This window comes from Rhodnius prolixus, unplaced genomic scaffold (assembly GCF_049639745.1).
Source record: "Rhodnius prolixus isolate KJV_2025 unplaced genomic scaffold, Rpr scaffold_3, whole genome shotgun sequence".
Lineage (NCBI taxonomy): Eukaryota > Metazoa > Arthropoda > Insecta > Hemiptera > Reduviidae > Rhodnius > Rhodnius prolixus.
Window position 1 is genome coordinate 24,185,379 of NW_027411603.1, and position 27,334 is coordinate 24,212,712.

Genomic DNA, 27,334 nt, shown 5'->3' on the forward strand with positions numbered 1-27,334 from the left:
GGAAAGGAAAAAAAAATTAAATACTGAATATCATAAGCACAAGTCGCTACTGAAATAAGGAGTATATTTTTTAAATTATATAAGAACGTGACGATTGATAATAATGCATGCAATATCAATAGTATATGATGAGCTACTTCTCGCAGATTAGTATAATTATATAGTAAACCATTGATGGGTAATTATGACGTAAACAAGTATTTAGACTACTTTAAAGTGGCACAATAAAACAAATAAGCTGTTTCTTAAGATATATGATGTGTTTTGAAAGAGATGGAAGAGGATAAATGGCAATGAGGCGCTAGTTAAAAGGTCGTAAATGTCCATCAGTATAATCAGGTACTCGAGAGGGCCGTTCAGACCCACTCGCAGGCACATCGTAAAACTTTATTGGTCATAAAACTGCGGTTTGACATTTGTGCGGTCTGTTTTATGCCTGTTTGATTGGTTGTTAACTGTGATTGCGGTACGAAGGCCCGGTAGTCAACTACAATGTATAGTATGCCAGGCTAGGTTGCTAACCAAACGTCCATATGCCGGCCAATGAAGACATAACAGTGGCCACTAATGGTTCATAAAAGAGGCTAGGGAACTGTCGCGATCGCTTGGTAGTTTGGCGATTTGCCGATAGATGGGGTTGCGGTGCTCAGGCGCTTCTAAAGAGCACAGTTGCACGCCATTGGTGGATAGTTATCCCCACCACCTGATAAGACAGGGAATGCGGATAAAGCTGGCCGTGTAGGAGAGGAAGGGCGCGCGACAGAGAAGGTAAATAGTGCGACTGCGATAGAGAGGTCCAGCTGGCTCACATGGCTCCTCAGCGCCGCTCAGTACCTCCCCGTACGCGCTCTCGATAGCACGTTGTCTCACCTTTCTCCAAGCACAAACTCTTACGCGCTCTCCTTTATTGCGTATCGTAAAAGAGCCCCCACTACTATCCTACTGTCTTTTATGGTTTTTATGGCTCCTTTATGGGCCTCTACTCTTCCAACAACAAGGTTGTCCTACGTCGCTACCTGTCTGTGAGAAAAAGCAGTGTGTTTTTGAAATTTTCGACCAAAACGGTAGTTTTTTTTTTTTTTTTAACCACAGTTTTTATTTTCTAAATTTTCTAAATTTTCTGAATTTTTGTTTTTGTTTTGTTAACCGCCACGCGAAAACTGAGTGACCAAGCTGTGTGCATTGTAAACAAAATGAACTCTTATTTCGAACAGACGGGCTTTTACGGCTCGCATCATCACCAGAGTACAACAGCGGCACATCATCACGATCAGACTGCGGCAGCTTATAGATTTCCATTGGGTTTGGGTATGTCACCTTATGCCTCCAGTCAGCATCACCATCATCACTCTTTACATCAAAGTCGGCCACCGCAGGACTCTCCTTATGACGCTTCAGTGGCCGCTGCATGTAAATTATATTCTTCATCAAATGAAAATCAGACTAGTGTAAACTATTCTACAACAGCCAAACCAGACTGTTCCAAAACAGAAGGCGGTGCACCCGCACATCAGAATGGTTACGCGGCTGTAGTGGCCGCGGCGGCTGTTAAAGATGTCTGGCAAAGTGCTTCAGCCGCGTCTACACCTTCTTCAACCAATCCATTGGTACGTCCATCGGCATGTACGCCGGATACACGTTATCTTGGGGATACCGCGGGGGGCTCACCGGGTTCGGCGTCTCGAACTTCCTCCAGCTCTTTGGCGCCAGCCTCCTGGAACCAGTGCAGTATCAACACGGCGGCCGCCCAGCCACCAGTTGGTACACAGTTACATCAACAAGCCGGCAACCATACCTTCTATCCGTGGATGGCTATAGCAGGTAAGTGACCTGTTTGTATTTATCAGAATCAGCTGTTAGTTATCAACAAATAAAATAGACATTAAACACCCTCTATATCGTGAATGCCATCTAGTTACAATGGGGATGGTAATTAATAGCGTTAAGCCACAATAAGAGGAATTCGAGAAGGGGTTTCCCCCTAGTAATAGTAGCGAGAAATGTATTGGGAGGGTGAATGAGCTATCAGCTGACTGTTGACCCACTGAGGCCAACCCCTGGCGACCCCTGTAGTCGGCTATCCAAACTATCTTGACAGAAGCCGGCCCGCCAAAAACAAACTAATTTACACATGAAAATTTCATATTATTTCGTGAAAAATATATATTTTCACGCATTCAGCGTAATACGTTATTGGAAAATTCGTCATTGTACGCAATAATAAATAAATAAGTTCGTTAAAGTACGATCTTTTTATAAAAAAATTTTCACTTTTGGAGTAATTTACATTAATTTCCTCAATTAAATTGAAATACAATAATTTTTGAAAAAATACTGTAATTTGTTAACCAAAATTCGGCCAGTTATAAACCAAACCTCCATTAATCATCGTGAACAGTCGTATGCAATTAGACCGGTGTGGTAAGATGCATAATTTTATATTGAATTATTACTTTGTTCCAGGCTAGATTCTTTTGTATTATTTTCGTGCTCACTGCATCTTCTATTCTTCCGCATCGTTTATTTATTTATTTTTTTATTTTTTACAAATCGCTTATAGGATGAAATGTTCATTATTAATTACGTTAAATTCGAACAACCAAATACAGCATCCCCCTAGCCTTTTACACGTGGGTACCATAAATCTTTAAATATCGCTTGTTCTACTAGTTCGGCTCACAGACCACCTTGGAGTAGTTCTCTACAACATCCTCCTAACATTGTTTCTTTATCTAATCACCATTTAGGTCCTCTTTATCTTCAATCTCTCTTTTTTATTTTTATTTTTTTGAAAGCCAAAAGGCAAAAATAAAACAATGTAAAATCAAAATAATTGGTAAAATAATATTTATTTAATTAAAATTTGTATTAAAATAAGTTTATATCGTGGAATTAAATAAATATAATTAGATAGGGTGGTAATAACGCACAATAAATTGAAAAATTTACTCCAAAATTTTTAGTAAATCACCAAAAATTTAAATTAAATAAAATGAATAAAATATCTTTTCCAAGTGATACAATTTTTTTTTTTGAAATTTATTATGCTACATATTTTAGTGTATAAGGGGAAAAAGTAAATAAACATAAATCTGCAAAAATTGTGTTTATATTTACGCACTGGGTTTTCGTCGATAGCATTTGCAAAAAAAAATGTATAATGTTCAAATTAGTGAAGAATTTAAAGTGCTTGCGGCAAAAAATTAAAATGAATTAAAGGAGGTGTAAATTTGTATATTTTATTACAAAGTTTGATATGTAGCCAATCTCTTCATTGTAATGAGCGATATTATTATTTTTTTTTTTTAGATGAAACAATCTAATATTTTTAGAAATAATTATTTTGTCAAGTAAAAAATAAAAATTTAGAGGCACGTTTTTTTTTCTTTCCTGATAAATTCTTCGCTACAAATAATTTGAATAATTATTTAATCATAATATTTATTTATACCCAAAATCTAACGAAGATTTTTGCGTGTACGCTTGTGTAAATATATAACTTAAATATTAATGTATTGTTTTCACAGATAGTTTATGGGCTAACATTATCTTGAAGTTCGCCCATGTCTTTCGTGAAGTTTATATTATTTTATTTATTTATGTATTTTATGTATTTGTTTTTTTATCGCGTGTCTCCGTAAACTTTAAACGTATAAATCTAGGTAGAAATTATGCTAGAATCCCTCGGGTAAGTGTTCGGAGATTGTTCGGGTTAGCTGGGGTAAGAACATACACTTCGGAGGATTTTTTATTCCAACAGCTATTAATAAAATTATAAAAAATTGTTCGGCTAATATTCAGTAGCATTCGCGGTAAGTATTGTAAAATCACTATCAAAAACGATACTTAATCCAATATCTCTGCGCGATTTCCACTAGTTATTGACTGTAGTAATGAATAAATTGTATTAAAATATTAATTATTTTTGACTATCACGATAGCCCTCAAAATTAGGCGGATCGTGGGAGTGGCAGAGGTATAAAAAAGCGCAAAAGTCAAAAAAACTCCACTAAAAAAAGGTGCCCCGTTAGTAAAACAAATTCTATCGAAATTTAGGCGAGATCGATCGCCTGCTATTTCTAAGGTATAATTATTGCTTACTCTAAATTTAATTTTAAGAGACTTATGATGTCGAAAGTTACCTCTGTTTAGTTTCCAAAATGCTTATTTTTCCTTTTTTTTTTATATAACTTTTAAACTCACGAAGTTATAATGTGATGCATGTTATAATGTGATATAAGTGATGCATGTGGAAATGTACGCGGATTGGAGAATGAAGATGGATTTAATAGTTTCAAAGAATTATAAATAGTATATAAAAAGTGTCAAAATGAATACAGTTCATGGTTAGGGGCCAAAAAAAATACAAATTTTCTTTTATATTCGATGTTTCGGACAATTCTGGTGTCCTCTTTGATGAGCAAAGAAAGAGAGTGTGGAAGATGAACGGTTAACTAAAAGTTATGATGCTGATATAAATTTTACATAAGTGTAAATGTGTTTAAATGCATTACATATACACGTTTAAATGGGATAAGCGTTGGTCTAGTGGTTAGAAGAGCGGCTTTGTATGTGGGAGATCCCCAGTTCGAATCCCGCGTATAGCTACTTTTTATTTGTTAACAAAAAAATGTTTATAGTAAAGTATGTGCTGCCGCCGTTGTCCCCGACATCTAATTAAGTAGTTGGACGTTAAGCCTCGCCTGAAAAAAATAAGCGGTTACATTGTACTTTGTATAAATAAGTATGTACGAGTATAAATGAAATTAGAGCCCACTAAATAGTTGAATAAATGATATAAGTCAAGAAGTAATTAATTAAAAATTAAAAAAAAAAATAGATAGTTGGAGGGCTAGACATGAAGAACTATTTTTAATGTGGAGTTGTTGAGGGGTGACGGAAGATTTAGTTGCGAAGATGCGATTTCATCCTCGTTTCTTTTTTTTTTTTTTACATCAATGGATTAAGGAAATGGATATGGATTTATTCTGAAATAAACCTACCGCAGTTCTGGTGAAGGACACGACAGAAACGTCGATCTTACTTTTAATGGAAACTTGGTACATGTTGGTTCTCAACCAACCATTGCAACGCATTGTAACAACAGCCAAATCTCTAATTTACCATTAAAAATTAATGAATTTAATTTCAAAATAATGTATCATTATAAAAAGTTTTAAGTATTATAGTAATACTTAATATTCACGTTTTTTAATCAGCGTTTTTGTTTTTAGTTTTTGTTTTTTTTTAACTTTTCTATGAAATTTGCAAATGCAATAATTGTTGAAAAAATAAAATATTTTTTCTGCAACCATGTAGGGAAGTTCTCATTACTCAATTAAAATCAGCTGTGTAATGCCCAATTTTCCACACTAGTGGGGGGAAATTCCCATTAGTGTCACTTTCCGCACAAGTGAGTGGAAAAACTTTATTGTGCTTCCTTGATATAAGAAGTTTTGTTATTAACATAAAAAATATTTTCTGTAAAACTCTAATAAGCTTATTTAAATTTATTTTATTTAAATAATTAAAAAACGAATATTAAAAAATAAAATAAAAATTGAAAGGAATATAGAAATAAAAATAATACTTTAATAAATAATTAGATATTTTTAATTATAACAGTTAAAAAGGTTATAGTGTTACCTTATAGAAATTTAAAATGGATTCTAGTGATGCCTGTTTAGAAAACACTCCTCCATCAATAAAAGAAACAGCAGAAAATGTAATAAGTAATGTAAATACGTAAGTAATGTAAATAATTGTAATATAACAATAAATGTTTATAATAAATAAATTACTTTTTGTAGACTGTAAAAATGAAATTTTTAATTTTATTAGTTAATAAATGGTTGCAGAAAAAATATAATATTTAACTCTAGTGTAAAGTATTTTCCTCACACTCGGCAATTTGCACTTGCACTCGCATCGCTTCGCTCGCTCGTGCGTGCAAACCCTGCCTCGCGTGAGGAAAAGTACTACTTTTCACACTTGTTAAATAAATAACTATTATTGAAAAAATAATAAACCAAAATACGATTTTTTTAAAATACATAGAGTGCTGCTATCTAGCGGCCATACACGAAACTACTATTGTTACCATAATGAATTCGGTTAACGCAAACATTTCCATAATGTTTCTCAATCAATTAACTAATTTAAAATATATATATATTTATGCATAACCTTTTGGTAAATAGATTTTTAAAATTGTTTTATTTTTCTTACAACTCTTTTTAACGTACTTCTCATTTTTTAATTAATCGGAAATCGATTAATTATATTTTTCCCACTGTTAGATCGAAATATATAATTAATTAAAAAGCAACTTAAAGTATCAATACTTTTAACTAACCCGTAAATATTCAAAACTTCACGATCTCTTTAACCTTGAATTAGCTAAAGGAAGTTCGGCTAGCCTTAAGGCAATTTACCTTCATTTTTTTAATTTTTTTTACATAATCACTCGTTTTCTAATTATTGACAAATGTGTTTTAATCAATCACTATATAAATAGTGTGATTATATTTTATACATAACAATTTCATACTATAGTATTAATTTTTGATTATTTGATGATTGTTATTATTTGCATTAGATTGTTTGCTAGAGTCGTTATCATTTTAATTTGGTTACTAACCTACGAAGAAATATCAGGTTATATAATCGGTTTATTTTGATTTGCAGTTGTAAATCCGTTTTTTTAATTTTGCATTATGCATATTTATATTCTACAAGTGGCTGTAATTCTTATAACGAATAAATAAATCAATAATTAATTTATATTTTTTGGGTATTAATAAATATAATCAATTATAATTTCCATTTATTACAGATTGTAATACTGATATTAATAAAACATTGCCCTGTTAAACTGGTCTAAACTAGCAAGTTCAATTGTGGCGCCTTCGTGCGAATGTTCAGTGAATGAAATTTACTTCTGCGAGAAGTTGTGGAGGCTGTGGCAAGAATAGGTGCATCCAATCTTTGTAGCAATTGATTCCCATCACTATGTATGGAACCGTGGTATGTATGGACTGTTTTTGGAGACGTGGCTGTAGAAGTAGCCACTGCGGTTTTCCCCAAGAGGCTAGCCACCGAAGCAAGAGCTTGACAAAAAGCCAATCGCTTTTGTAAAAAAAAAAAAAATTGGGTGATTTTATTACCAGACCAATGCATTAAATGCATTATCTTGGTTTTTTATTGAAATTTATAACTTTAACTATTGTGGCAACAAGTAAATATTGGTACTTGATTGCAAAATATCAGAATTATTTGGGCTGAGAAGGCCCCTAGTGGTGTCACTCCAGTTACGTGCTTTGCTATACTCGTACTGCTCTCACGATAAGAGTAGATCTCGAGGCCATCCTCTCTTCAATCTCCTTGGAGCATTGCCTGGTAAATGGAAAAAAAGTAGTAGTTCGATTAAAGGAATAGAATGAGCTTAAAAAGAATTAGAGAAATGAAATTTGAGAAGTTAACTTTTCCCCAGATCTTTGACGAAAGCGATTTTTGAGGTCATTATAGCTTTGGGTTAATTTTTTCAGATAAAATTTTCTATTTCCATGTTTTCAATTAGTAAAATGAATTTTTAAGAATAAATTATAGCCGTTTTCAGGAGAGGTAGTTCCAAAAGTTTATCGTGTAGGTTAAATCCAGGCACTTCGTCTTGAGTTATGCTGACTAAATCCACACCCTCCACCGACCGACTCTTTCTCTCGTTCTAAGAAATGCTCAGTCATACTTCGAAGTATTCTAGGCCCCGTCCAAGATACCTATTTGGGCTAGTTGGACGTTAAGACCTGTTTTATAAAAATGGCAATTATTTTAACTGTACTTTGAAGTCCACAATAACTCAAAATCGATAACAGCACGATCGCAATAGCTCCTCATACAAGTGGTAAGAGATAATGAACTAATATGATTCATAGATAAATTAATCCCAATAGATTGATCTATAATATGGAAGGACTTCTATAAAAACAAGACTATAATAACTCATATCGGGCAATAACATAAAAAAGATTGTACAGGTTAGTTCATGAACTTGTCGAGGTTATATGATGGTACCTAATTGAGCAGCCAGTTACAGGTCAGGTTGGTAGTTGAACTAGAAGTACGACCTTTAAGGGCAGAGTGTTATGTGTTCACTTAGGCACTCACCGCTAGACAGGGCATACCTCCACCCCTTTATAGATTATCAAGTACTAACCCGATTTACCCTTCCTGTTCGTGGAGATGAATGGCGTTACTTCTAGACAGCCCTGTATTGCCTCTCGTCCACTATTATTATCTTTCTACTCACCCACTGGATCAATGCTGATATGAAGACAATGCCTTCCGAAACGTGAATATTAAAGAAGAGCTTCTTCCCAAATCTTCCAAACTAGTAGTGGAATTCCAGGCTCTATTTCAATCAAAGTTTCAATGATCTCTGCAATTTTTAGATCTTGCACTTTTTATTTTCAGAACTTCTTATCTTTTCCCATTATTAAGTTCTATTTCACTGACGTGAAATTAAGATCCATCAGAAATGTCGTGTTTTAAAGTCCTTTGAAATTAAAAAATTGATAGCCACGTCTGTTTATATGTAGCAATTTCGTAGAATATTGTTCACCGTATTTGGTGTCTGGATTCATTAATTCAGAAGGAAGAAAAATTATTTATTTTTTACCAAGCTTTCGACCTAGGGACTAGGTCATCTTCAGGGCTTATTAAAACATTCTAAACGAACCAGAACATTTCAAAAACAGATCGCACTCAGTACTTATTTGGTACTAATAGAGTTAAAAACGGTGTACTAACCTAAAAGGCTAATTATTAATGTTTTTTTCCGTTCTATAAAGTAAAAACTTTAACTCCAAATATCTCGAAAACTACTCGGTAGATTTTGTTTATATTTTACCTGTATATGGAGACTACTATTGTCTATAATCGTGTAAATTTTAGTAAAAATCTATCGAGCAGAAAACGAGATATTTAGTGTTAAATTTTGTTTCCGTTTTTTTCCGGTTTTGATTGCTTGAATTCTGAGTGGTAAGAGACTAAATCTTCTCGTTTCAATCACATAAGTTTTGTAGGTAAAATAATAGGTTGTCAAAGTTGTTTTTACGTGTATAGTAAGTAAAGTAGACGAACAGAATTTTTTCTGAAATTTAAACTGTTTTCTGTTTTTGCTGTGTATATCGTTTGTATCTCTTTCCTGGACAAAAGACTCACCAAACTTTGATGGTTAAAATGGTAAAAATATAATTTTATTAACGTGCATAAGGTAAATAATTTTTTTTGTAAACAGTTTTTTTGCATCAAATTAATGTTAAATTATAATCTGTAACTGTAATATAGATTCCACAGCCCTGAATATGACCATAGACGAAAACTTTGCCTAAAAAATACTTAAAAATTATTATAGATATTGGCAATAATCTTTCTACCTAAGTAATCTCATTAAAATCGGATAACTATAGAGGACTAAAAGATCTAGATTTCTGAATTTTTAACTGTTATCATTACTGTAATGCTAATTGTAATATGCATGCTTTCCGTAAATAAAACTTTAGAGATTTTAGAAAATTTGTAGCTTGTGGATTTCAATAAATTGTTGAAGGTTAGTTTGTTAATGGCCGAATGTTGCTGACACTTAATTTTGTATCAAAAATATCCTGTGGTAGAGAAGGTAACTAATACTTCCATGATTGTATTCTTGTTGAGTGCGACTGAAAGTTGAGCTAATACTTTTTTCAAGCAATGATAAGTGCTCTAATTACAGTAGATAAAGTCGATTGAGTTTGTCAATAAGATCTCTGATTTACAGGGAAACTACAGTGAAGAAGTTTAAGCTATTTCAATTCAAACTTACTAAAACTGAATTTGAACAAAGCGAAAGTTGTAAAAGCAAAGATAAAAATTGCAAACTAAACAGTGGGAAAGAATGTCCAAGGAATATTATTTGAGAAAACGGAGATTATAGGCAGTTTTTTTTTTAAATTGAATCAAAATATAATTAAATCATTTATTAGCGTTCTAAACTAATATTAGATGGTAAGCTCTCTCGTCTACCGTGCCAAGGACTAGCCGAACTAAAGACTGGCATTCAGATCATTTTGATCTTTATCTCAGAGAGATACTCTGAGCCCCCGTAACCGGACGTTCTCTAGCTTCTACATTTTATTTATTACCTCTGCTACACATCATTCACCTTCTTTTTCTCTATTCACTGTTCCCTTTCCTCCGCTACCCTACTGCCTTCTAGTGGCGCATGCTGTAAGCGCACTTTGTAATGAATGTTATTAATTTTTTTTATACGCTCTTTTAGCAGAGTTAAAAAGTAGCGTGCGGCTGATATTTACTTGATAATTACTCAAGTCTTAGAGGCGCCATTGTAGCCAAGCATTTTAAAGCGGTGATGGCAATGTGTTCTTGTGGTTCTAAGTTCGATTCTCTATCTAGGCCTTGGACTTTTTTTTTTTTTTGGTAATTAGGTAAAGTTTTTTGGTAGCCACCTTCCACAACAATAACTGATCGGTAGTCGCACGTAAAGACCATCTGAAATAATAAGCATTTAAGTTATGGTTTCTTTGGATCTAACGACGAATTATATTCTTTAATTACAAATAAAGTCGTGTTATTAATTGCTTGGATTGTCTTCTTTCAATTGTCTATTAAATTGAAATCTTTTAACACATTCCACACGTAAAGACTTCCCTTTTTTTATCTTAAGGACCCGAACTGAAGAAGTTGGTCGTACAATCAAATCTAATCTTTGAAATTAAATGAATACAAAAAGAATGTTATAGAAAACGATTTACACTGCAAAGACAGAAAACAGTTTTAATTTCAGAACAGATTCTAAACAATCTGTTCGCCTACTTTACTACTAAACTCTTAAAAACAACTTTGACTACCTATTGTTTTACTTGCAAAACCAATTTGTACCACTCAGAATTCAAGCAATCAAAACCTAAAAAACATTATAATTAGCCTTTGAGGTTAGCACACAGTTTTTAACTCTATTAGTACCAAATAAAGAATGTTTTTATTATGTGAAATTTAACTAATTTTACCAATGTGAAAAATAATTCATAAATTGTATTACAAGTTATCATGAATTACGTTAAATGAATTCAAATTTAAGCTTAAATCTTTTCCGAAAGATAGATTTTCACATAAAAAACGGAAGTTGTCCTTGTTCTTTAAATGACCTACACTTCATATAAGAGTTGCCAAAATGGACATCCCATATCCTTAAGGATCCATTGCAATTGGCTGGCAATGTCCACAAACTTCTGTAAGCGGTACAAACTCAAGTCGCCCATAACGGCCAAGGAATCGGTCTCTTCATCAGCTAAGAAACCATCTAAGATTAGTGACAATCAGGTCACTGTAGTCTGCAGGGTCGATCAGCTAGCCCTTTCTTATGGTTCTTAAATTCTCTCAGTTCCAGGTTAGGCTAGTCTGTGGATAGTTTTCGCAAAGTAAGAAACTTTATTGTTGATCTTGAGTAAGGGAAGAAAAGATTAAAAAATGGAGGTAATTAAGAACAGAATCATGTTAAGATAAACTGTAGAAATCACTAGATTCATAATTATATGTTGACAATCCCGAGCTAGAAGGGTGGTGATTGATGAATGATGGTAGTGCAGATGTTTAGGGAATAAAGATAAGATGTTACAATTGGTTTCTTAGGAGAAATCTGCTGGAATGTCCCTTTTCTTCTAAATCCTCCGTCTCCTGTCTTCTTGTTGGCTATCCCCAACAAGAAGACAACGGGCGCAATGGTTGGGTTAAGCTATGCTCCTAAATCTTGGCTAGAGAGGGTTAATTTGGTTAGAGTGAATGCAGAACCTATTCTTAAGCCTCGCTTTTGCTGTAATCCTAAGATTTAACGACTAACGTTTTTGGAGTAGTGAGTATATTAGAGTCATATGGAATTGACTTAGGATCTTATCGAGATTTCTGATGCCCAAAACCCTAAACACACTTTCTAGACTGTTTATTCATTAAGAACAATATTCCATGTGACAAGAGCATAAAAGTGAAATTAATCAATTTGTGCTCAGTTCTCTACGTGTTAATATTCGGCAGTGTTCATAAATCGTGGCAATTAACTATGTGCAATACGCTTCATCTATTGAACGTGTTTGCTAGATTATTTTTGATTAGTAAACAGCGAGTGACTCTCAAACCTTAGCCACAAGTATATGAAAGTGTATAAAAAATATTTTCATGCAACGCTGCTATTTTACTGAAACAATAGCAGTGGTATCCCATAGGATAAAGTTTGTAAATATTTGCACAATTGTTTATTGCTTGACACACTATTGAAAAACAATCGCCGCCAGTATGAAGTGTACATATTTATAGTCCTTAAGTGCGCTTTATTATTGTCAATATGTTGGACTTCCTGACTAACTCACCTGACACGTGATAAGATCGATCATGGCTTTTAATTGGTGATCGATTTTAACTGCCATTTTGTTACATTATTCGTAAAAGACAGAAAAAATGGTGTTACCGTGACAAAATTTAAACATATTTACTTTACTGATAGGAGCCATTGCTCCTGAAGTAACTTGACTTTCCCAGCAGTGACACAGCCGTTCCTGAAGATCTTTCTCTTGTCCACCATCATCTTGCTCTCAACTTTTGGACATTCATTTTTATATTCATGTAGCTTTTGGTCTTTCTTTCAGGCACCAGGCTCCTCCATTCCAAGCTCAAGCATCTCTTCTACATGGCCAAGCCATTATCAATCTTACTCTCTCCACATTTGTAACAATATCGATCTCCTGAAACTCTTTGCAATACTCTTATTTGTGTGGATTTTCAAAATTCTCTTTACGAAACTTCAGATCAAACATTTCCCTAACCTCACTTCTTTCCCACAACAATAGAGCTCTTTATCATTTCTTTCGTAAGGATCCATCTCACGATCGGCAATATTTCACTCTATCTATCTCTATCGGCCATTGTAAAAAGATAACGATATTTTAATATCCTTTGCTAGGCAAACATACCTCTGGTTCTTGCTGCCATTGTGGTTTTGATGGTTACACTTAGTTCTAAGTTCTTGAAGCATTCCACCATCTTGAATGCATGCATAGTAAGCCGAATAAAATATGCAACCGTTCACTTTAGCCTCGAGGTCATCATGTTTTGTTTGATCCATATTTATTATCTCGAGACACATTCTTGCTCCTTCAGTTAATTTAATAAATTTTATTTTATTTTTTTTATTTATACAAATTTTTGGATTTCTTCAAAACCAATTTACTGTATATGCACAATTTAGGGACTCTTGCGGTAATGGGTAGTTTCGGTTTCCACAAATCCTTAGATTTAAAGAACATTTTTGGCATTACAACTGATAATTTTAAACAAAATAAACAATAACAAAAATCGTTTGAATAAAATGCGATTAAATTTAACGGAATTTAATAGAAAACGTTTTTCACAAACTCTTTGACTTGTCAGAATTACAGAAAATAATTCCTTTAAAACGGTTACAATCTTAGATTACGTCCAAAACTTGAGAGAGTATACTCGTAATACCTTAATGATCGGTTTGTTCTCTGACATTTTGTCGGTTAATTTTGCTTAAGAATTTGCTGAAAATAACAGGAATTACGATTGCAAATGCCTTATAAATAATTATTAAAAATTCCCGGTTTTATTATAAAATCATAAATTAATTATTTGAGGCCCTTTCACAGCTACTTTTTTTACAATATTTGATTGATTGGACTAAACATGCAACAAAATAAAAGCACCTTAACATTTTCAGATGCTGAAGCTCACTTTAAAATCGAAAATTATTTTGGTAGTAACCAATTTTTAAGCTTTCAATGATATTAAGATGTTGATCACTAAATGCATTGACACTCGCAATGCGACATCATACGTATAAATGTAATGCTGCCATCTAGCGAATATAACTCAAACTTAAATAATCTAGAATAGAAACTAGCTTTGCTAAGTTTTTAAAACAATTTCTTTGCGTACAGGTTTAGTCTAACAGTTCTTCAATTAAGATTACTTTATTTAAAATAAATCTTTCAATAATAGATGGGAGTTATTCTCTCTAATTTTTGCTGGATATTTAAGCTGGCCTTGTGAACAGCTGGTAATCGGTTAGCTCTAATTATCACATTTATCTTAGCCTAAACAACTGGGTGTCAACTTAGATTTGATCTCTTTCAACATTTCTCTGAAGCTGTGAAGCTATTAATTTGTAGATTTGTTAATTATACAAATTACATGTCAAAATATTTAAAAAAAAACAATCCGTTCTCGACGTACTGGTGAGCTGGCAGGACATTCATGATAAGTGACGTTATAATGCGTGCTAATATTTAATAAAAAAATTTATATCTGAAGAAATGGTAAAATATGAACAGTAATAGTTAATAATTCCTCTACTTTGTATACTGAAAACATTGATTAAAACGTTTGCGACAAAATCCTAAATTTATCCATAATGAAGTTACTTGCGTAGAACTAAATTCTTTTTGTTTTAATTTTATTTAAATTAAAGTTTTATTATCAGATTAAAAAATATATATATTTATATTAAAATAAAGAATAAAAATAAAACATTTAAGAAGTTCCGGTGTATGAATAGCTAATGAGCGCACATATGAGGCTAATGTTTTTGAAATAGAGTTTACAATGGTTCTAACTCTTGCTTTCGCAGCTGATTCATTTTCTGATGTTTTGAGAACTCTAACGTTCCTTCTATCTCTCCACATCTCGCAGGTCTTCTTGATTTTATTTATTACATACGAGGGTCGTTTGAAAAGTCCGTGCAAAGTCAGAGAGATAGCACTACTGGCGCGTATCGAGGTTATGTTTAGTTAGTAGCATCTCTTGGAAGAACACACACCAAGTTTCAGCCAGATCGGTCTATTTCTTTGTGTTTGGCATTCGTTTGAATCGAGGAAGTCGAGTGATTTTCAAAAAATGGACGAAAAAGAATTTCGTGTGTTGATTAAACACTACTTTATGAAAGGCAAATCGCCTGAGGAGACTAAAGAGAAGCTTGATAAACATTATGGTGACTCTGCACCTTCGATTAGAACAGTTTATAAGTGGTTTCAAAATTTTCGGAGTGGCCATATGGGCACAAGTGACGCTGAACGTTCTGGACGCCCTGTTGAGGTTACTACTCCAGAAATCATTGATAAAATACATGATATGGTGATGGATGACAGAAGAGTGAAGGTGCGTAAGATTGCTAGTGCTGTGGGCATCTCGAATGAACGGGTACATAATATTTTGCATCAACACTTGGACATGACAAAGCTATCCGCAAGATGGGTGCCGCGATTGCTCACGCTTGACCAAAAACAAAACGAAATCGTGTGAAGTGTTGCAAGGACGGTTTGCAGCTGTTCCAGAAGAATCCGCAGGACTTTAAGCGTCGTTTCGTCACTGTGGATTAAACATGGATACATCACTACACTCCTGAGACCAAAGAACAATCTAAACAATGGGTTACCAAGGGGGAATCTGCGCCAAAAAAGGCGTAGACCGTTCCTTCGGCCGGAAAGATTATGGCGACTGTCTTTTGGGATTCGCAAGGAATAATCCTCATCGACTATCTGGAAAAAGGTAAAACTATTACAGGTGCATATTATTCATCGTTATTGGACCGCTTGAAAACCGAGCTGCAAGAAAAACGCCCACGATTGGCCCACAAAAAAGTCCTTTTCCATCACGACAACGCACCAGCTCACACCTCAGCAGTTGTGGTCGCAAAATTAATGGAAATAGATTCCAACTCGTTTCACATCCTCCCTATTCTCCAGACTTGGCTCCCTCGGACTACTATTTGTTCCCCAATATGAAGAAATGGCTGGCGGGAAAAATATTTTATTCAAACGAGGAGGTGATTGCAGAAACGAATGGCTATTTTTCAGATTTGGACAAATCCTATTATTCGGAAGGGATCAACAAACTAGAGCAGCGTTGGACGAAGTGTATAAGCCTAAAAGGAGACTATGTTGAAAAATAAAAAAGGTTTACCCCAAAAAATTAAGTAGTTTTTATTTTTGCACGGACTTTTCAAACGACTCTCGGATCTACTTTGTTTTTCTAATTACGTCTTACTTGATGGTGGAGGAATCGATGATACCGAGTTATTGCAGTTCTGTTCAATGAAATGATCGTCATTGTTAATTTGGTTTCTTATATCCAGGAACCGCGTTACTTACAACTTGATTAATGTGCTTTTTTACCTCAATAAGACAATTTTTAGGTGATTGTTCGGGAGTGTTTTCTCTTTACATGGAAAGTTAGACTGATATTTCAGTCTTAACATTTAAGACGTACTATTCTATGGTTCAATCTTACTCTACTCAATGAACTTATCGTACAAAACTCAAGCAATATTATCTATGCTCACTTACACAACACTGCAAGGCGACAGAACTAGAATTGGCTAATGGATAAATTCTGATAGATAACTATTTTAACGCCGACTGGCGTCAGCAGTTAGCATCTCCATTCACATTCTTTACGTTACAGCCTCAATTAGGAGTTTTTAAAATAAATAAATCAATTTCGACTCAATAATCTATCTAAAAAACTGGTTGAAATTGACGTCATAATTTAAGTTGCATGTCTATTTCCTCTTCCATGACAATGTCAGTGGGATGAACCTCATGGGCACTAAACAGTTGCGAATCGCTTTAAAATTGGATTCCATCCATTGATGATGGTAAAATTTGACACGAAACCCTTATATAATGCATACATTATCTAAATTATACAACCATTAATTAAAAAATCGTAAATTATATCTTTTTTTATCTAATATAAGACAATATGGGTTTACTTCATTTTGCATGTTCGTTTTTTGTATTTTTATAAACTTTAATTTTATATAAATTACGTAGGAGTACTCTGAGGCAAGCCTCTAATGTGTCACTACAGTAAGATATCTTGTTTTATAAAAAAGTAAAGTAAAGTAATCGCCTATTTTTCCAGGCGGGGCTTAACGTCCAACTAAGGTGTCGTGGACGGAGGCGGCTAGCAAACATACTTTACTGTAAATTTCTTTTATTAACCATTAAAAAAAATCCAAGGCCTAAGACCGGGAATCGAACCCATTACCACAATGCATAAGCTTTGCAGGTCTCGCCTCTTAACCCGCTCGGCTACCGTGGCGCCTTATCTTGTTATATACGTATACAATGTTAATCATAATTTACGCCTCTAACATGTTATAGCTTTTGATGGTTTTGTTCAAGCCAGGTTTTATTTATTAATTTTTTGATTTTAATAAATATTAAAGAAGAAATGCCTATTTTTACAGGCGGGGCTTTACGTCCAACTACTAAATTAGGTGTCATGGACGGAGGCGACTAGCAAACATACATTACTACAAAGTTCTCATATTAACAATTTAATAAAATTCAAGGCCTAAACCGGGAATCGAACCCAGTACCACAATACATATTAGCTTCGCGAGCCACGCCTCTAACCTCTCGGCTACCGTGGCATCCTATTTGTATAAATTGTGTTTTATTTTATTGCTATATTTATTTTTAAAAATATTTGAAATATTAGAAAATCAACGATTATTAGTTTGGCGATATAAATGACATTATGTGCATTTATCTTAATGAAATGGCTAATCATTATTCTACCGTTTCTTTGGAGGATTATTGCTACATAAACTGTCGAAGGAAAATTGGGAATTGAATCCCAATTTTAAATTTACATATATGTATAAAAAGTGCGTAATTGTAAAAACTAAGAATATTGATATGAGAGGGACTTTGCAAAAGACTTTTTAAAAAACAATTTAAATGAACTGAATTTATTAGAAATTAAGTTCTTTAACAATTTGAGTTATTAGGATAGCTTATTGAGTGCAGTTTTGAGCTCTACTTTAGCAAAAGAAAGCAAAAACTTGCACAATAGAACCTCAATTAACTCATCAAGTTCCTCCACAATTTCAAGGACTTTAAAGTCGCTTGAACAAGAGAGATGCTGCGGTTTGCAACTGAGACCACACCACTTGATGCATCGCTCTATATTCTGTTCATAGCACATTAATACACGGCCGCAGGTTAGGTGCGTCGTACTCGATTGCTTCCCTTGTGTGGCGGTATGGCTGCAACACTCTAGCGTACTGCACACAATGCAGTGTAGCACTGCCCCCACGGCCTTATATATTCTCTGATTTATAACCGGATATAGTTACTAGTGAGGAGTTTGTTTAAACTTTTCGCAAGCCCAACTTCATATTTATCACTTCAATAAGAAAATCTCAGCCATTATCTGTTTTAATTAATATTTACAACCTGGGTATTAAATCAAGATCTTATTAAATTAGTGGTCACTCTTAATCGGATTTATAATTAATTTATTTCCTTTGTTTTGTAACGTTAAGTTATCCCATAATTCATCTAAGTTGTAATTGTCTCAATTCTAATTCTATGAACGACCGCGTTCAATATAATTGCTTTAAATAGAGAAATTATGATTACAACTCATTACAAAGTAATAAAAGTTGAATATTCGTCAAGAATTTAATTACGTAAAATATACAGGGTGACCAGAGTTATATGCTCCACCCACCTTTCTTTTAACGGCGGAAAATTTCGAAAAAAGAAAAAACACGTATTTAATCATTTTTAGTCTAGTTTATTTTCAGTGATTGACCCATTTTTTTAAACCCTTGTATCTCGAGATACAGCATCCAACTTTTGTTTTTCAAATGGAACGTTATATTTTTTGTTCCATATTTTTATAGTATTTGAGCTCCTAAAAAAAACAAAAAAAAATTTTTTGAAATCGGTTAGGTTTTTCAAAAGTTATGGTAATTTAAAATATGAAAAACAAATTTCAGTTTACGGGCAAAATTACGTTATTTTTTTTAAAGAATCTGTTCAAACTGAGCACAATCAACGGATAGGCAAGCCAAAACTCCGGACTCCCATGCTTTGCTTGTAGCAGCAGTTATGGTGGCGAAGTCAAGATCTAGGCAGGCTAGAGTTATTCGACGTTCAGGTTGTTTTTTCTACAAACGTTTGGTGTGGAGTTTTAGGAAATCAACCCATCGGCCCATTCTTCTAGAGAGAGAACTTAACGGGTGCAAGGTATCCAACGTTTTTTTTAAGAGACATTTTGCCAGTTCTGCTTGAAGATGTTCATCTACAACGTTGGCTAGATATGTATTTTCACCAAGATGGTTGTCCGGCACATAATGCGAGAGTGGTTCGAGGTTACCTGGACAGAAATTTCCATGAAAAGTGCTTAGGGACTCATTGTCCCATCCAATGGCCACCTCGATCTCTGGACTTAACCCAAATGGACTATTTTTTTGTGAGGATACCTAAAAAATAAAGTGTAAAGTATCCTTAATCCCGTGGCTTCAATCGATGATCTGAAACGTCGAATAACTCTAGCCTGCCTAGATCTTGACTTCGCCACCATAACTGCTGCTACAAGCAAAGCGTGGGAGTCCAGAGTTTTGGCTTGCCTATCCGTTGATTGTGCCCATTTAGAACGGATTTTTTTTAAAAAAAAATAAGTAATTTTGACAATAAACTGAAATTTGTTTTTCATATTTTAAATTACCATAACTTTTGAAAAACCTAACCGATTTCAAAAAATTTTTTTTGGAGCTCAAATACTATAAAAATATGCCACAAAAAATATAACGATCCATTTGAAAAACAAAAGTTATCTCGAGATACAGGGGTTTAAAAAAATGTGTCAATCACTGAAAATAAACTAGACTAAAAATGATTAAATAGGGTGAAGGGACCAGTAATTGACTGCTTAAGAAAAAATTCGAGTTTAAGGTAGAATAACTTCCGTTATTTTGGCTCCAGGTGTAGGTTGTAAAATTGAACCGCTCCAGTAGGATGTATTTTATTTTATTAATATTTTAAAAGCAGTAAATTCGATCTTTATGTCAACCAAAAATGATTTTTTTTGGAATTATGTCAATGACCCAGTAATTGACATACCGAATTTTCGGTGGAACCAGTGTTTGACATGGGGTGGGACCAGTAATTGACCTACAAATATATTCATGAAACGACATAAGATATGCATTCAAAATCACTTTTAAATCTAAATAAATCACTTAAATCACCTAAATCACTTTTTCAATTGGATTTATAACAAAAATCGGTCTTATTCATAATTAATTACAATCAGTTTTTAAATAGGCAAACCTAAATAATCTAATATTTTTTCAACTTTGCCCTTTTTTATGCAGTTTTTGACGATCAACCCTTACACAACTGTCCTACTGGACAGTTTTAATTAAGTCCCCAAGCCAAGACAGGTAATTTGAATAACAGCCCTTACTTTCAATAGTACCAAGGAGATATTAGCTAACATACTTGTTAGATCGTACACAATGTCTGTCGGCTCGCTTTTATCTCTTTCACTCAACTCTTCCGCTCTCTTATCCTTCCAAGTTTCCGCTAAATATTTTGTTACTTAAACCTCTTTTTGGGAATTTTTTTTTGGTTCTCACTTTACCAAACTCTCTACTTCCGATTAGACTATGTGGTCACATCCTTGTTTTATCCATTCCGCCTATAACGTTGCTACTGATGGCATCTACGCGTCTTTGGGTTCGAGTTGTTAGGTGCTTTCTAGTGAACAAAATTTCTCCTACGCTTCCCTTCTTTGGAACGATTCGCTAATATTTTCCAGAATCTGTGCTGCCAGTGTCATTTGCTTCGAAACCAAACTATCTGAATGTAATTCATTCTTATTTTCTGCATCTAAACAGTATTTGATTGTTTATTATTACTGAGTTACCTCTTGGGCTCATTTATATATACACTGTGTGCACGTTCATCGCGTCCCGCCTCAGGTTGTAAGCATTCGCACTTACAACAGTAATAAATAAATGAAACATCAATGAAAAAAAAACTAGATTAAAAAGTAAGTAATGTGTAACATCACTAAGTCACCAACTTCTCCACTTATGTTTAATTTCGCACCTGGTACTTCTCTTGAGGGAGCTTCATTTTTCCCCTGGCCATTTTATTTGATGGAATTCTATGGTTCAGCCATTTCCTCCCTTTCTTCTTTGGCATGTGGCTAGGACCCAAAACTGAGGGAGAATGAGAGATTTTCAAACTCCGATAAGTGGGCGTCGTTTTTATCAATCACGTAGGCCTCGGAAGCTGTTCGGCGATCACGATTATTCCAGTTTGTTGTTCATACATTGTTGTTCTCTACAGAATAATCATTCTGCATGCCCTCTTGAAATAAGGCGTACATTTGCTAATTCATTAATTTAAACATATTTTATGTTGCCGATTTTTATCAATGATTTTATTTTACAATGTATTGAATTTTTAATTATAATAAAATTTACCAACCTATCTTATCATTTTCCCTGGAAGTCAATCACTGGTCTCAAACAAAAAAGCTGTAGGACTAGTAATTGACATACATGTCAATTACTGGGCAGATTGCCGTTTCAAGGACCAGTGATTGACAGCCCCATTTTAATGCTCAATGCTTCTTATAATTAAAAAAAAAACTACATAAATGAAATCTACAAGTAATACTAATTATAACAGAACATTGATAACCACACGAATATATGAACAAATAAACGAAAAATAAGAAAAAAGAAAAATTATTTTCTTATCAATCCTCCTTAGCAACGGCTTGTTTTTTCCTTGATTTTGAACTTTTAACACAAATAACCTTCCACTGATACCAAGGAACCTTCCAATAATTAATATTTTTCTGGAACTGCTGCCCAAAGGCTTCTCAATAACGAAATTGAAAGAATCACCACTAAAAACGGCTCATATCCCTTATAATACCAGTTTATATCTGGTATGTCAATTACTGGTGCCCAGTCAATTACTGGTCCCTTCACCCTACGTGTTTTTTATTTTTTCGAAATTTCCCGCCGTTTAAAAAAAAAAGTGGGTGGAGCATGTAACCATGGTTACCCTGTATATGTACTGCAACTTTCCTAAAAGATAAACATAACTTTTAGTTGTGTAAAGAAAAAAGTAACTTACCTGTGAAATATTTAAATCAGAACTCTGTGGTAATTTTATCTCCGTTTCTGAACTCAATCATTTTTATCAATTTCTTGCATTCCTTCTATCCCAAAATGTATCTTTAACATTGTAGATAGTTCAGAAAAACATTGAAGCATTTTTGCCTCAAATTTTGGACACTATATTGATAACTATGTACAATAGTAGATAAAGTGAGTGGATTTTGAATGTATTAATTTTATTTTAAGGCGATTCAACATCTGAGAACATTGGCGGCACCTACAATTTTTCTAGTGCACTACCGGTGCTCTAGCAACCGACAATACTGTTCATTAGTAAGAAGCTCCTAGGAAGAGAATAAAATCTAAGGGACAAGCAGCTGGATTCGAACCCATGATCTTCGCGTTAGAATCCAGTATTCGCTAACCACTCGGCTAATCCCATTTCTTTAATTTTATTGTGGTACAAGAACTGCAAAGGTCATTAACGCCTTTGCAATTGATTTGGCACCAGTAGCTTTCTCACCTGATCCTCCCATTTAAAAGCAAAACATATTTAATACTCCTTAACAAAAACTTACAGTTTTAAAAGTTAAGTATAAGGGTTGATTAAACGCCAAAAGGTACACAAATCAGCATGTACCCAACATTTCATTCATGCTTAGTTCATATAATTTAAGTAATTTTGCTGCATTAACTTTTCCTTCACATTTTTTAGAATTTATTAGATATCACAGACCCTTATGCTGGCCATATTTATCTACAAAATATTTGTTTAAGTAGCACTGTAGATTGACTTTAATATCTATTAATATTAATCTATAATAATCAAACTATTAATTACAGGTTAAAAAATTCAAAAACTTTTTGAAAAAATGCTTACATCAACATACATCAATGATTTTGTTTATTTTATTTATTTATTTTATTTTATTTATTTTTTTAAATCGTCTGTTTAAGTTCATTCTTCGATTAAAGTAATTGTTATTTTATGTAGTAGCCAAACGTTTATAATTAAAGGTAATAATTATCTGGCTTTATCGCAAATAATATGGTTTTCTTCAATTACATTCTCAATCTAGGTGTTCTTCCCACAATGTTGTGTACATGAAATATAAAATAAATGAGATATGCATACGTTTAGGACATCTAATTATTCCAGTATTTTACTATAAGTAAAATTAGGGGGTCTAAATTAAATTACAATTGAGAAATGAATAAATAATGTTGAATAATCTACTTGTTATTAACTGTGTGTTATTTGTGCTCACGAATATTTCGGTAAGACGAATTCAAGACTGAAATATTCTTTTAAATCCGTGATTCAAATTTAAACAGTAGCCGACTCTAACTTTGTCTTTTTCTACTTTTGCATATATCGTATATATGTGACATCTCAGAATAAAGGGCAAATTAAAGCTAAATCCGAAGAATAATTCGGAATAGAGTTAAAATAAAGTACCTATTTAAAAACGGATATAATATACATCTTATCATAATTATAACAAAATAATATTATGAATGAACTGGCCAGCATAAGGGTCTGTGATATCTAATAAATTCTAAAAAATGTGAAGGAAAAGTTAATGCAGCAAAATTACTTAAATTATATGAACTAAGCATGAATGAAATGTTGGGTACATGCTGATTTGTGTACCTTTTGGCGTTTAATCAACCCTTATACTTAACTTTTAAAACTGTAAGTTTTTGTTAAGGAGATTTTTGTACCTTTTGGATAGATTTTCATTTTTGTCTATTTTGCGAAGTTACATATCTGCTTTACAGATTTGTTTAAAATTTGGAATAAGCAATTCTATCATTATAACCTGAAAAGGTGTTAAGTCGGAACTGTAACTACCACTGGAGAGATCTTTATAAAGAATGATTATAGTTACCATCCTCAATAACAATTTTTTTGAGAAAGCGTTTTGAATAAAATAGGAAGGTATTTGTACGTAACTAGCAAAATTAAACTGCGATTTCAGTACTTCCTTTTAAGAGGAGTAAGAAAAACAAACTGCGAATACAGTACTTCTCCCAAAAAGGCAAAGAGGCAAAGATTTTGAATCGAACGACAATTCATTGATGTAAATCGGTTCACCCATTGATAATTTTAACAGTTGCAGGACTTCCTCTTAGTAGGTGTAAGAGCATGATGGCACTTCACTGCCACGTAGAGGACCTTTAATCACTTCTTCGTGCTAAATTTTATCAAAATCGGACTAAGCGTTATGGAAATATTGGTAATAATAGTTTTAGAAAGGGTTTTACTTGGGTGGGGCAAACTCCCCTCCTTATGAGGCGTAGCGTCGAGACTTTTAAAATGCAAATCTGTACAAAATTTCGATTCGAATGACACTTTATTCATGAAAATCAGTTCACGTGTCGATAATTTGAAACGATTGCTATACTTCACCTTAACAAGTGTAAGATTAGATCGTCGCTTTAATGTTATGTAGGGGAGCCCTAACCCTATCATCCTACCAAATTTTATCAAAATCGGGCCAAGATTTACAGAGTAATTAGTAATAATAATTTTGGAGGGGGCTTACATAAAGGGGGCTAACTCCTCTCCCATTCGATGTACAGCGACGAGACCCCTAAAAGGCACATCTACATAAAATTCCGAATCGAATGACACCTCATTCATGAAAATCGGTTCACGCGTTTAGGCGCTACGCAGTTTACAAAAAAGGTAACAACAACAACAAGAAGAACAAGAACAACAACAATTTTTGAAAATGCCGTTTTTGCACATTTTCGGCAACTTTTTTCTCAAAATCTATCAGATCTAGGTTGTTGCAAAAAAATTACAGTTATAAAGGAGGTTTTGCCCTACATTATAAAGAAAATTTGGGAATTTTATCTTTTATAGAAAAAGAGAAAAAAATTGTCAAAGTTGGGTGTTTTTCAACGTTACGCTTTTTCCTGCAGTTTTTGATGATCAACCCTTGTACAACTGTCCTACCGGACAGTTTTAATTTTCTTTTTTTTTTATTTCTAGTTATTACATTGAAAATATTTAAATTACAAATCAATGTAAATAAGTTATGGCGAGTAATGAGTTTAGAAGCATGAATCTTTTTAATCATAGTAATTATTTTAATGGCGTATTCCCATTTATCATCTATAAACTAGAAAATTATGTGTTTTCCTTCTTATTTACCACTATTTTATCCTTTATTATTACTTCTTTTTTTTTGTCTTTAAATAAAATGTTATTATTAATGTATAATACAAAATTTATATATAATATTTTATGTATTCAGCTAACGTTCTTTTCGAACGGTAAATATAATGACAGTTATTACTGTATCTTCAGAATCTTCTTTAGTTTCATGTGAGAGGCCAACTTCTCTTTCATTGGAGCCTAGCGCCGCGCAAATCTTGCTGCCTCAAATGACTGAATTTATTCATTGTCTGAGGTACGTCAGTTAGAATCGTAAACATGCATCAAAAGACAAAGTATAGTGTAGGAATAAAGGACGAAAAGGCACGAATGCTCTTCGTTTTCTGCCAGTTTGTCGAGAACCACACTTTGTTTGGATTGTCATGTCTTATTGATACAATTCTTTGTTTTCTTTTATTGAAATTGAACATAACTAAAACTTATAATCGTCTAATCGGAAAAATATTGTGTTATATCGGGAGATATTTAGAGAAACTAATCTTTAAATAAGTTTTTCTCAGATGGCATCAAAGACATCCTCGCTTTGAAGACAACTGCAGTAGTACCTTACCAAAAACTGAGTTCTAGATCAAATGGAGTCCTTCAATTGACCCAGATTCAGCAAGTACGATTGGAAGCGTTGCAACATGCTATACGCAATGAAATCGTACTAGTAGCTTTACTTTTGGCACCATTCTGGACTCTAGAGAATTAATCCAGAAAAAAATATCGTGAATTTATAATTTATATTGGGCTTTGATTTAAAATGGAGTAATCATTCTCTGATAACGAACACGGAAATACGATCTTCTCGAATGAACAACACATATTTTTCTTAATTTATTCGATTAAGATTTATACAGAATTCTGTATAGTTGTCTACGATTTTTTAATTTTATTGTCATGCATATATTTCTATGGTGGTGCCCTTTTTTATGCATACAGTTTAAATAATAATGAAATAGGATGCGTCGGTTCTATTTTGTGAATAAGAAGGGAATCGACAAAAATTAACGAAAATGCCAAAATAAGCTCATTATTCAGCTATCGTTATTTGCGTAAATAGTGATAGTGTAATAGTAATTCTTACCTTGTGAGTGCGAAATATCGCGGCACAAGACGAAGGAAAGTGTTTTTTATCCGCACGAGTAAGAAAACGTAATATTTTTACTGCGGCCAAAAAAGTGAAAATAAAAATAATTTAGCCAATCAAACATAACCTGAAAAAACAAAAAAAAATTAACAACATTTACCGAAGGGAGGCGAAATTTGCAGAATGGTTAGCGTAGACTGGATACCAACGTGGAGAGCGCGGCATCGAATCCAGCTGCTGGTCCTTACATTTTTCTGAACATTAGGAGCTTCTTACAGCTCACTGTCCGATAGAAGTGTTGTCTGTAACGATAGAGGTTTGTCAAGAGACTGGCACTGCTCCGAAATAAACTCCGGGCGCCAATAATTTGAGGTGTTGACGCGCCTTGAATAAATTATAATAATTTAAAAATAACCACCCTGCTAAACACAACTGTATTCACAAACGGATACTTTTAATTTTAAATATCTAATCCGTTTTAATAATTAAAAAAAAGGTTACAATTTGACTAAAAAAGTGATGAACCGATTCAGTACTGAGTATTAAAGTACAAAATAGCGACATTTTTATTAATTAACAGTCGCAGGATTTTTTTTTTTTTTTTTAAATTTATTTTGTAATTTACAATCTGTATAAGTATATACAATAAGTAAATAGGAGGTGAAGATGAACTGGTGCGGGAGAGAGCAGGAGGAGAGAAGCTACCCAGCGGTAGCACTCTCTATAGGAGAGAGGAGAATGTGAAGAGGAGAATATGAGGAGAGATAGGAGAGTGATTGCGTTTAGTTCTTCATACTGTTAGGAAGTCGCGGGGCCACTGGCGATTCAGTCGGCGAGGAGTATTAGGGATGTCAGAGGAAGCGAGAGACAGTACAAGAGGATTAGAGCTAGTCGAGAGAGCAGTATGGAACTTATGATATTTAGTCTTGGCGAGTTGGTGTACGAAGGGAATGTTGAGGTCGTTGTGAAGAGTGAGGTTAGTCGCCTTTAGAAAGGAGCATCAGCTATCTGTCGGAGCAGTTTTGATTGAAATGTTTGTACGTTTGTTGGTTTGGCTGAGTCGCAGGAATTA

At 33.6% G+C, this 27,334-nt stretch overlaps 1 protein-coding gene across 1 annotated transcript in view; it reads left to right on the top strand.

The window, feature by feature from the left end:
- Positions 1-418: 418 nt before the first annotated feature.
- LOC141453154 (homeotic protein antennapedia-like) overlaps positions 419-27,334 on the top strand; it is a 1,160,806-nt gene continuing 1,133,890 nt past the window's right edge. The window contains exon 1 of the transcript XR_012457808.1: positions 419-1,821. The gene's annotated coding sequence lies outside the window, so the exon portion shown is untranslated. The remainder of the gene's footprint in view (positions 1,822-27,334) is intronic.